This window comes from Silene latifolia, unplaced genomic scaffold (genome assembly GCF_048544455.1).
Source record: "Silene latifolia isolate original U9 population unplaced genomic scaffold, ASM4854445v1 scaffold_20.1, whole genome shotgun sequence".
Taxonomy (NCBI): domain Eukaryota; kingdom Viridiplantae; phylum Streptophyta; class Magnoliopsida; order Caryophyllales; family Caryophyllaceae; genus Silene; species Silene latifolia.
The window spans coordinates 1378984-1388617 of NW_027413163.1; the positions used below are offsets into that span (position 1 = coordinate 1378984).

The 9634-nt window shown below is 40.1% G+C and overlaps 1 non-coding gene across 1 annotated transcript; it reads right to left on the bottom strand.

Moving 5' to 3' along the window:
- Nucleotides 1–362: 362 nt before the first annotated feature.
- LOC141638589 (small nucleolar RNA R71) lies at nucleotides 363–469 on the bottom strand. Its single transcript, XR_012542136.1, has one exon. It is a non-coding gene; the product is annotated as a small nucleolar RNA R71 (small nucleolar RNA).
- Nucleotides 470–9634: the final 9165 nt, after the last annotated feature.

Genomic DNA, 9634 nt, shown 5'->3' on the forward strand with positions numbered 1-9634 from the left:
TTTCATCACATTCCGTACCCACCGAGGAGAACCTACCCAATGGTACTCCTACACCACAACATCTAACCGGAAATTTTATTGTCAAATCCGCATTTATCCAATTAGTCGAAAGAAGCCAATTTGGGGGGATGCCTAGTGAAGACCCTCATTCTCATATGGAGACTTTTTGTGACTATTGTGATGCGATTTATCAAACCGGTGTAACTCAAGACCAAATTCAATGGGTCTTATTTCCTTTTTCTCTAATTGGCACCGCAAAACAATGGTTAAAAGGCCTAGATAAGGCTACTCTCGGAATTGATTCTTGGAAAAAGTTGGCTCTAGCTTTCTACAAAAAGTTCTATCCACCGGAAAAGACTAACATGCTAAGAGCTCAAATTACGGGTTTTAAGCAAAGGGATGAATAATCTTTGTATGAAGCTTGGGAGCGGTTTAAGGGAATTTGTCGCTCATGTCCTCACCATGGACTTAGCGAGTGGTTCTTGGTATAACAATTTCGGAACGGTCTTTATGAAGATTCAAGGAACATTCTCAACATGGGATCAAATGGAATGTTCACCGAAATTGATGACAATCAAACTTGGAACAAAATTGAGGAAATGGTGGTCCATAACTCACAATATAGTAGACCTCGCAAGGCTACTAGAGGAGGAAAGCATGAAGTGGACTCCATTACTCAATTGGGTGCTCAACTTAGTGCTCACATTGATACCATCAATTTGAAGTTTGAAAAAGCTATGGCTAGACTTGAAGAAGCCTCAAAATCACCAAAGCATCATGTTAATGCCATGACGGCAAATTCATCAATCCCAAGTGGAATATGTGAGAATTGTGGAACTTTGGGACATGACCAAAGTAAATGTAGGGGAACAAATGAACAAGTGAATGCTTTCCAAGCATACAATAGTGGTACCCCTTATTCAAACTATTACAATGAAAACACCAAATTCCATCCAAATCTCTCATACAAAAGCCAAAATGTTCAAAACCCTCAACCAACATACACCCCACCTCCCATGAGAAACCAAAATCAAAAACCCTTTTACAACCAAAACCAAGGTTACCAAAATCAAACTCTATACAATCAACAAAATGACCAAGGTTTTGATGTTCAAAAAGCGGTCCTCCAAATGCAAAAGAATCAACAAGAGTTTTTCACTAAAATGCAAAAGAATAGTCAAGCAAAGGAAATCACCATCAACAACATCCTAGCTCACACCAAAATGTTGGAAACCCAATTGACTCAACTAGCATCTTCAAGCTCACAAAGACAAAGGGGCAATTACCACCTCAAAGTAATCCCCCAAGACATAAAACGGTTAGTGTCATTCACTTGAGGAGTGGTACAAGGTATGAAGTACCGAAGAAGCAAGTTGAGGATGAAGTTGTGGAAACTAGTGACAAAGAAGAAATTGTGCAAAATTCCAAGGACGGAGAACCATCAAAAGAAGAAATTTCAAAGAAAAATGAAGACAAGGTCAAGGAGAAGGAGCCCATTGTGATTAGACTTCCTTTTCCGAGTCGTCAAGCCAAGCCCAAATTTGATGACCAACTTGGAAAATTTATGGAAATTGTGAAGAATTTGGAAGTCTCAATTCCTTTCACGGAATTAATCAATCACGTGCCGGCCTATGCAAAATACATGAAAGACATCCTCACAAAGAAGAAGTCGATCCAGAAGCTTGAGACTATCGCCTTCACTAAGGTGAGTAGTGCAATACTTCAAGGGAGTTCACCCCCAAAACTCAAAGATCTGGGAAGCTTCTCAATACCGTGTACCATTGGCGACACCACGATCAACAAAGCCTTATGTGATCTAGGGGCTAGTGTGAGTGTTATGCCGTACTCGGTGAGTAAAAGGTTGGGGATGGGAGAGCTTAAATGCACCAATATCACACTCTAAATGGCCGATAGATCGACGAAGACACCATTAGGGATATGGGAAGATGTTCCCGTAAGAATTGGGAAATTTTTCATCCCGGTGGACTTTGTCATTGTTGACATGGAAGAAGACTCCAACATTCCAATCATTCTAGGAAGACTTTTCTTACACACCGCGGGTGCGGTAATTGATGTGAAGCATGGAGAGCTCACTCTAGAAGTGGGAGATGAGAGCATAACTTTTAATCTTGACAAGACCATGAGAGCTCCCCGTTTGCATGAACCATGTTTTATGGTTGATCATTATAGCCGAAAGGATGATAGGAAGAAGTCGGAATTACAATGGAAGAAGACAATTGAAGATGCTCCATTCAAAGAGCAAGTGAATTGTAACAAAGAGAGCTTTAAAAGCTCAACAAAGTCAAGCAATGAAGAGGATGGCCTCATTGGCCAAGACAAGAAAATGGGAGAGTTGTCTCCATCAACTCAAGAGATCTTTAGTGATCAAGTAGATGAAGTTTGTGGTCTTTGGGACGACGAGTTTGAAGGGATTTTCAATCCCTATATTGGTAATGCTATCGATCAAGACCGACAACAAGGGCAAAGGTCTATTGAAGATCTTTATCATGATAATGAACAAGCTTTTGATTACTTCTTCAAGGTGTTGAGCAACATCAACAACACCTTGGACATGCCCGCATGACATCTCACAAAGGATGCGAGTTTGGTGGAGTCCTCCCTAAACCACCATTTGTAAATATTTCTAACTCCCTAACTCGCATTTTAATTCTTACATTGCATTTTTGTCATTTTTGGATTTTTATGCTTTGATCAAGATAATTATCATTTTTGAGAGAAGTGAGAGAGGGACTAATGATTCAATTGATGTGTAGTGCTTTAGCTTAGTGTGAGGATAGCAATTGCCTAGGCTATTCATGCCTTAGTAGTGCCCCCACAATGAAGAACACGAGATTTTAAGAATGGAAAATGACACGGGATATGCAAGTACACGGATGGAACTGAATCCGGGCATATTTGTCAGAATCCGCCCGTCCATCTGAGCTGAGAATTTAAAATTTTGGGACTGTTGATAAATCCGAGCGTCCTGGAAGAGAATCCGCCCGTCTTCAGAAAGACGCCCGTCCTGGAAGGAAAGACGCCCGTCTTTTTGGCTGGGAAAAACAAGAAAACTCACTGGAAGAGAATCCGCCCGTCTTCAGCAGAAGACGCCTGTCCCGCAATTGACAAATCCGAGCGTCTTTGTTGAAAGACGCCCGTCTTTAGGCGAGAATTCCCAAACCAAAACAGGCAGAATCCGAGCGTCCCGAAGGAAAGACGCCCGTCTTCCCCTGCTACTTCAAATTTTTCGGGTATTTTAAATACCCCATCCCCCATTCATTTCTTCATTCCTTCATTCAAAACACTACCCATAAACCCCAAAACTCAAAACCCTCTTCCTCTCCATCACCAAAACAAGATTTCCTCAACCACATTCAACAAAATCAAATCAAAACTTCCTTTTAACAACAATTAATCACTCCTCTTTCAACAAAAAATCAAACCAAGTACCAAAATCTTCAACCTTTGAGTCGATTTTTGAAATTATAAAGGCAAAGCCTTTCACCTTAAAATCGATTTGGGTATACTTGGAAATTAAATATTTTCACTCTTTTCTTGGTTCAATCATCAATGGCAAGGACAAAAAGAGCAACAAAGGCACCTAAGGCAAAGGCACTCTCAACAAGACAAAAGAGTCTTCAAGCAAAGAAAGCCTCATTGGCTATGGTGGTAGCTAGTTCAAACTTGGAAGTGCAACAACAACAACCTCCCTTGAAAGCAACAACATCAACAACTCCGGAAATTGCTCAACTTTTGAACTATCCGGAGGTAATTTTCATTTCTAACTCCCATAGGGAAACATTTGCCAAGTATGCTAGAAAATCCTTTCTATCCACCAAATTTATATGTGAACATGCCTTGAATAAGTTGGGTATACTTGAGCAAACTAAAGCCTTCTTTGAAGCCATGGGGTTGGGAAAATTGTTTGCTACAAAAGAATTGACATACCCCTCCCTTACCTTAGAATTCTTAAGTTCTTTGAAAGTTACTAAGGTAGAGACTAGAGAAAACATCGAGTTCCGCCTAGCTAATGTGAGTAGGCGCATCACCTTTGATGAATTGGGTAAACCATTGGATCTTAGTGATTCACCTAGTTATTTCAAGAATCCCGGAAAGTATGACCCCGCTCCTCTTTGGGAGGCGATTTCCGGAAGGAAATTTGAGAACTATCATGCTAGTCGCGCTCTATTAGTCCACCATTCGGGCATTAGAGTGTGGCATAAGGTCATCGGGAATATCATCATTGCAAGAAAAGACACCAACCACTTTACCAAGCTCGATTGTGTTCTTCTTGAGTCGGCCTTAAATATTGGAAGGGAATTCTCCAAGCCTTACAATTCTCTAAGGCTTTTGGTGGAAAGATGGCTAAATGTTGATTGTGGAAATCAAGGCACCACTATTATTGTAAATGGAGGTCTAGTCACTCTTTTAGCTAAGTACTTTGATCCGAATTTCAACAAGGATAGCAAGTATGTGGCGAAAAAAGGGGGTCATCTCATTGACATGGATGCCATGATTAACAAGTATAAGTGGGTCACTCATAACCCTCTTGACACCAAATATGGGTGGCTCACCAATGAGGCTAGATCTTTTACTTTGCCTTCCAAGATTTGCCGTTTGAGTGTCCATCGGACCAACTACCTTCTTCCCCTCTCAAAAGAAGCCGAATACATCATCCGACAACAAAGGGGTGAAATTGAAATACCCTCCTCTTCCATTGTCACACCACCCTATCCATTCAAGTACCAAGAGTTCAAACCCGAAGGTGTTAAAGCAAGCAATGACTATATAACTCTACTCATGCAAGAGATGCACAAGCAAGCTTTTAAGGATCGGGAAGATTCTTACTTAGCCCAATATCCACCCCTCCTTCATTTAGCTAGGCAAGGACTACTTGATCCTTCATGTCCTTTGCCTAGTTGGGCGGATAGGGAAGTCTTCTTTCCGAGTGCATCTAGGGGTGAGATTCCGGGTGACGATGAGGTTGTCGGTGATGAGGTCGTTGTTGATAGCATTGATGAAGAGGCTAGTGAATAAGAAGAAGAGGATGATGAAGAAAGTGAACAAGAAAGTGAAGAGGGAAGTGGTGATGAGTCCACTTATATTGAGGAAGACGATGATAATGATGATATGGTGGAAGACTAGCAAGCTTTGGAGGCTCCTACCCTCTTGAGGTTTGCCTACTTCTTTCTTTGTTTTATTTACTTTATCTTGATCATGGTTGGAGAGTCCTAGCAACATAGAGGACTAATACCTCGGCCCCATTGAGGTGTTCTTATTTCATTGTTCCCACTTTTGAAAATCCAAAATGACAAATTTAGTTTCATGCATTGCATCTTGTGTGCATGAACTACCCCAACTTTAGGACATTATAAATAATGTCTAACTCGGTTTGGGGAAGTACATGCATACGCAACGGGAGGTAATCTAAATTACGCTCTCCGTCATAAACAAAAACCCATGCATCATGTAGTGTAGATTAGTGTAGCTTGCATTTAGAGTAGAATTCATGCATCATGCTTGCATGATTTCCCATCATTTTGGCCATTAAGGACAATGCCCATATTAGTGTGGGGATGGGGAATTCTAACTAAACTTTTATTCAAAAATCCAAAAAAATCAAAAAATTTGAAAAACCATAAAAATTTGAAAAAATTGAAAAACCAAAAACAAGTTCATTTCCTTTGTAGTGTAGTCATGTATATATTGTTGTATATATTATGTTTGCTTTATCCTTGTTCACATTGAATGACTACGCCACATCCGAGACATGAGGATATTGAAGACCGCATGGTATGATCTTTCCAATCTCCTTTTTCCTCTTTATGTTAATGACTATGTGGCTTTATTTTGATTGATGCGGTATAACAATGTGAATTTAGGACTTGCATTTAGTTTATATGGCATATTAGTTGGTAGAATCATTTGCATTAGGATGTTTATATGCTAGTTGCATCATGGCATGTAGTTTGCATGTTAGAAATTTTGCGAAACCGTCTACTTGGGAAGCTTGACAAGTGTATATAGGCCCTAGTAGATGCTTTTTCTTCTTAAGACTTTGCTTGTTAGAATACTTGTAAAACATCCTAGGATGTGTCATGCTAGTATCCTTTAACCCATGTATTAAGGCCTAGTCAAGAGTACCTTGTGGTGTGATAACTCCTTGGCTACCGTTTATTCCAAGGTGACCCTTGAAACCATGCATCCATCCATCATCCATGTTCTACCACATTTTTTTGTCATCAAAGGGAATGGGCACAAAAAGAAATCAATTTGAGTTCAATGAAATGAAAAGTGAAAGAAAGTTTGCAAAAAAATGCATCAAATGAAAAGAGGAGCAAAAATAGAACTCCTAAAGCTTCAAATATAAGCCACCCTCACTACATATGGGGTGACTTTGAAAATGTTCAAAAGAAATGCAAAGAAAAGTTGAAAGTTGTCAAGTATTGAAATGCCAAAAATCAAAAGAAATGGCAAAAGGAAGTGTTCTCAAATGTCAAATGCCACAAGAAATTGGGGGGAAAAACAAAAACAAAATCAAACTCTCAAAGTGAAACTCAAATATCTATTGATCCCTTTATCCATCGTATCCATTTTTGTGCATGGTAGAGAGGGGACGACCCTTCTTCTTGTCTAGGCAAGAGGGGGAATTCCGCGATCCTCCAGTGTTTCTAACACCATAGGGAGTCTATTCTTGACAAAAGCATTTAACGATTGAGGACAAAGGTACCCTAGCTTGACACAATTTGGAGGTGATTTATTGGTATCCTTCTAGGCTTAGTAGTTTGAATAAATTGCATCTATGAAGGAGTGTGTACCCTTGAATTGCTTCCCTTGTAGATAATTTCCACCACTTAGATGAGGAAAGTGGCTATTCTTTTGTAGATGCATCTATTACTTGATTTTGTGTGCTTAATGTTTGGATGTGTTGCCATTTTGGCAAGATCCACCTTGCCTTGCAAGAAGGCATCCTACCTCATGGTTGTCTTGTTGTGAGTTGAAGGGGTGGAGTGAGACCCGCTAATTGTCTCATATCGGCTATGTTATTAGGTTAGTTTAAAATAATGGTCCTAGTCTTTGTCACCTCTTTACTCAGGTCGAGCAAAGGTTCGGTTTGGAGATATTTGATGTGACCATAATTAGAGCACATTTAGTCTCCGAATTAGCCTTGTTCCCATGATTTTTAGTGCATATTTGGGTCATTTATTGTCTTTAGTTCTTTGTTTTGCATATTCTTTGAGGTTTTGATCCCTTGGTAGGAAAGGAGTGCAAACCTTGCATTTTCATGGCAAAATGAGGCTAAATTGATTGAATTCAATGATCAAGCATCAAGGAGAGACAAGATTAGAAGGCCTTTGTACATACTATAATAGATGGGCAATGATGAGAAAAGATCCTTGCATCCCCGAGGAAATCCCCAAGGATTTTATGAAGAAAAAGGAAGAAAAGAAGAAGAAACAAGACTGTCTAGCAATCCGTGCGGATTACCTAGAAGACGCCCGTCTTCACCCTACAATCCGTGCGTCTTCACCACCAAGACGCCCGGGCAAAAACTCTAGAAGACAACCGTCTTCACTCCCAAGACACCCGGGCAGAAACCACCAAATCCGCCCGTCCCGTGCTAAAGACGCCCGGATTCCCAAGCAAACCCATTTCGTCTTCTTCAAGCTTCAAGGAAGGATGCACATCTTCTTTTAGAGACCGGAGTCTCCCTAGAGACCGGAGTCTTTCCAAAAAGATCGGTGTTTCCTCAACAAGGTACTTAATCGTCATTTAAGCCCTTAGTTAACCCTAATTCATGCACCTAATCCCCACTATAAATACTCCATTAGTCTAATTAGAAGAGCATGTTCTTCTTAGCAATCTTTAGTGTAGTTAATATCAATCAAATCTCTCTTTAATCTTGTAATCAACAATTAATCAAGTTTTAATACAAGTTTTATTTCCTTAATCTCTCTCTTGTTCATCCTTTATTTTGGGTAATTGAAGATTATTTGGGTTATTATTGGGAGATTGACAACCTCTCAATCAAGCATTCAAGTACTTTTATTCTTTGCTTTATTATTGGAATCATTAGTAGGTATAATTCTCTTAATCCCTCTTTAATTATTGTTAATCACTTTCATTTATTCATCATGTTTCACTTTGTTGGTATGATTGACAACCTTGCTAGCATGTTCAACATGATAATGAGTGAGTAGTTACCTTAGCTAGGGTTAATGGGTAATTAGGGGAAACCAACATGGGGAATGATTCATGCTTAAATTAATATGCTTTCATAGTTTATTTGCTTGCTTGTTGTGATCTCAACTTATGCACATGTTATGTTTGATGAAATGTGAGCCTATGAATCCTTGCATTTTTTACCCATCACCTATCTTTTCAAGGAGACTTGTAAGACATAAACCAACTCGAGTCTCATTAGACCATGCATATTGTTGAGTAGGGAAGATTAAGTCGACTTGTAGGTGTTGTACAATCTAATCGATTCGGCTCCGGGACCCAAACTTTCCTAGGATTGTAAGATATAAATCAACTCGATCCATCACAACAATAATTGCTTGCTTATAACTTGAGAATATGTTTGTATGATCAATTCCCATGATTCCCCTATGACCCCATGACACCCTAGTGCCTTTTATCAATTGTTTACATCCCTTTTAATTCATCTTGCTTGTTTACTTTCATTGCTATTTAGTTTAGTGATCTTCTACATCAAACCCCAATTGTGACACCCCTAAGACACCACTAGTTGCAATAGAAATCTCATCTCAATTCCCGTCCCTTGGGATCCGACATTTACTTGCCTCTTTACTAATTGTAGAGTTGTTTGTAAAGTTATAAATTGTGTTTTGGTCTAGGTGCTCCTAACGACAAGTAACCGAAAGTATAATCATCGACCAGCCTCTTAGCTGGTGCCTTGGCTGCTGTAAGGGAGGTAGGCTGGAACAATTTTTATGTGTGTTTTGTTTGGGTAGTTTTTATTATTGGGGTAAATTACTCATGCTTTCCTTTCTGTTTTTGATCAGGGTGCTGCGCTGCGACATGTCTCCATAATGCCTATCAGCCTACTTCTTTGGTAGCCAGGATTGATCTGATGAGATCAGATTATGATAAGTTGAAGTCTGAGCTTGATTTTGCACGAGCTGACCTTCCGCGACTTGACAAGGGTGGTGCGGTGAGAGAGATCCGCTAAGATCGAGGCGATTTGAGCAAGCTGTTGCATTGCAGGAGGCCTTGGACAGAAATGAGGAGCTCACCCAAGATAGGGATAATTTGGATTTCAAGCTAGATGATGCTTCCCTCTACTTCTATATCAAGGGAAGGGCAGCTGCTATGTCGGAGCCTGTCGAGGCCAGGGCGAAATGGAACCCTGAAGCTGAGATGGCTTTCGCTACTTCAAAGTATCCTGACCTGCATAATATGGAAAATGAACAGGAGGTCGACTCTCTAGGGGAGAAGGATGTTGACGTTGATCCGGCTAAGAGTAAGGAGCAGGTTGTTGATGTTGGTACTGTTTCTAAAGAGAAGCAGTAATTTATTTTCTCAGTTGGTATTTTGACCCATCCAGGGGGGATGTCCCTAGACAAACAATATTTTTCTTTTCCTGTCTTGGGTCAGGGAGACTATCCCT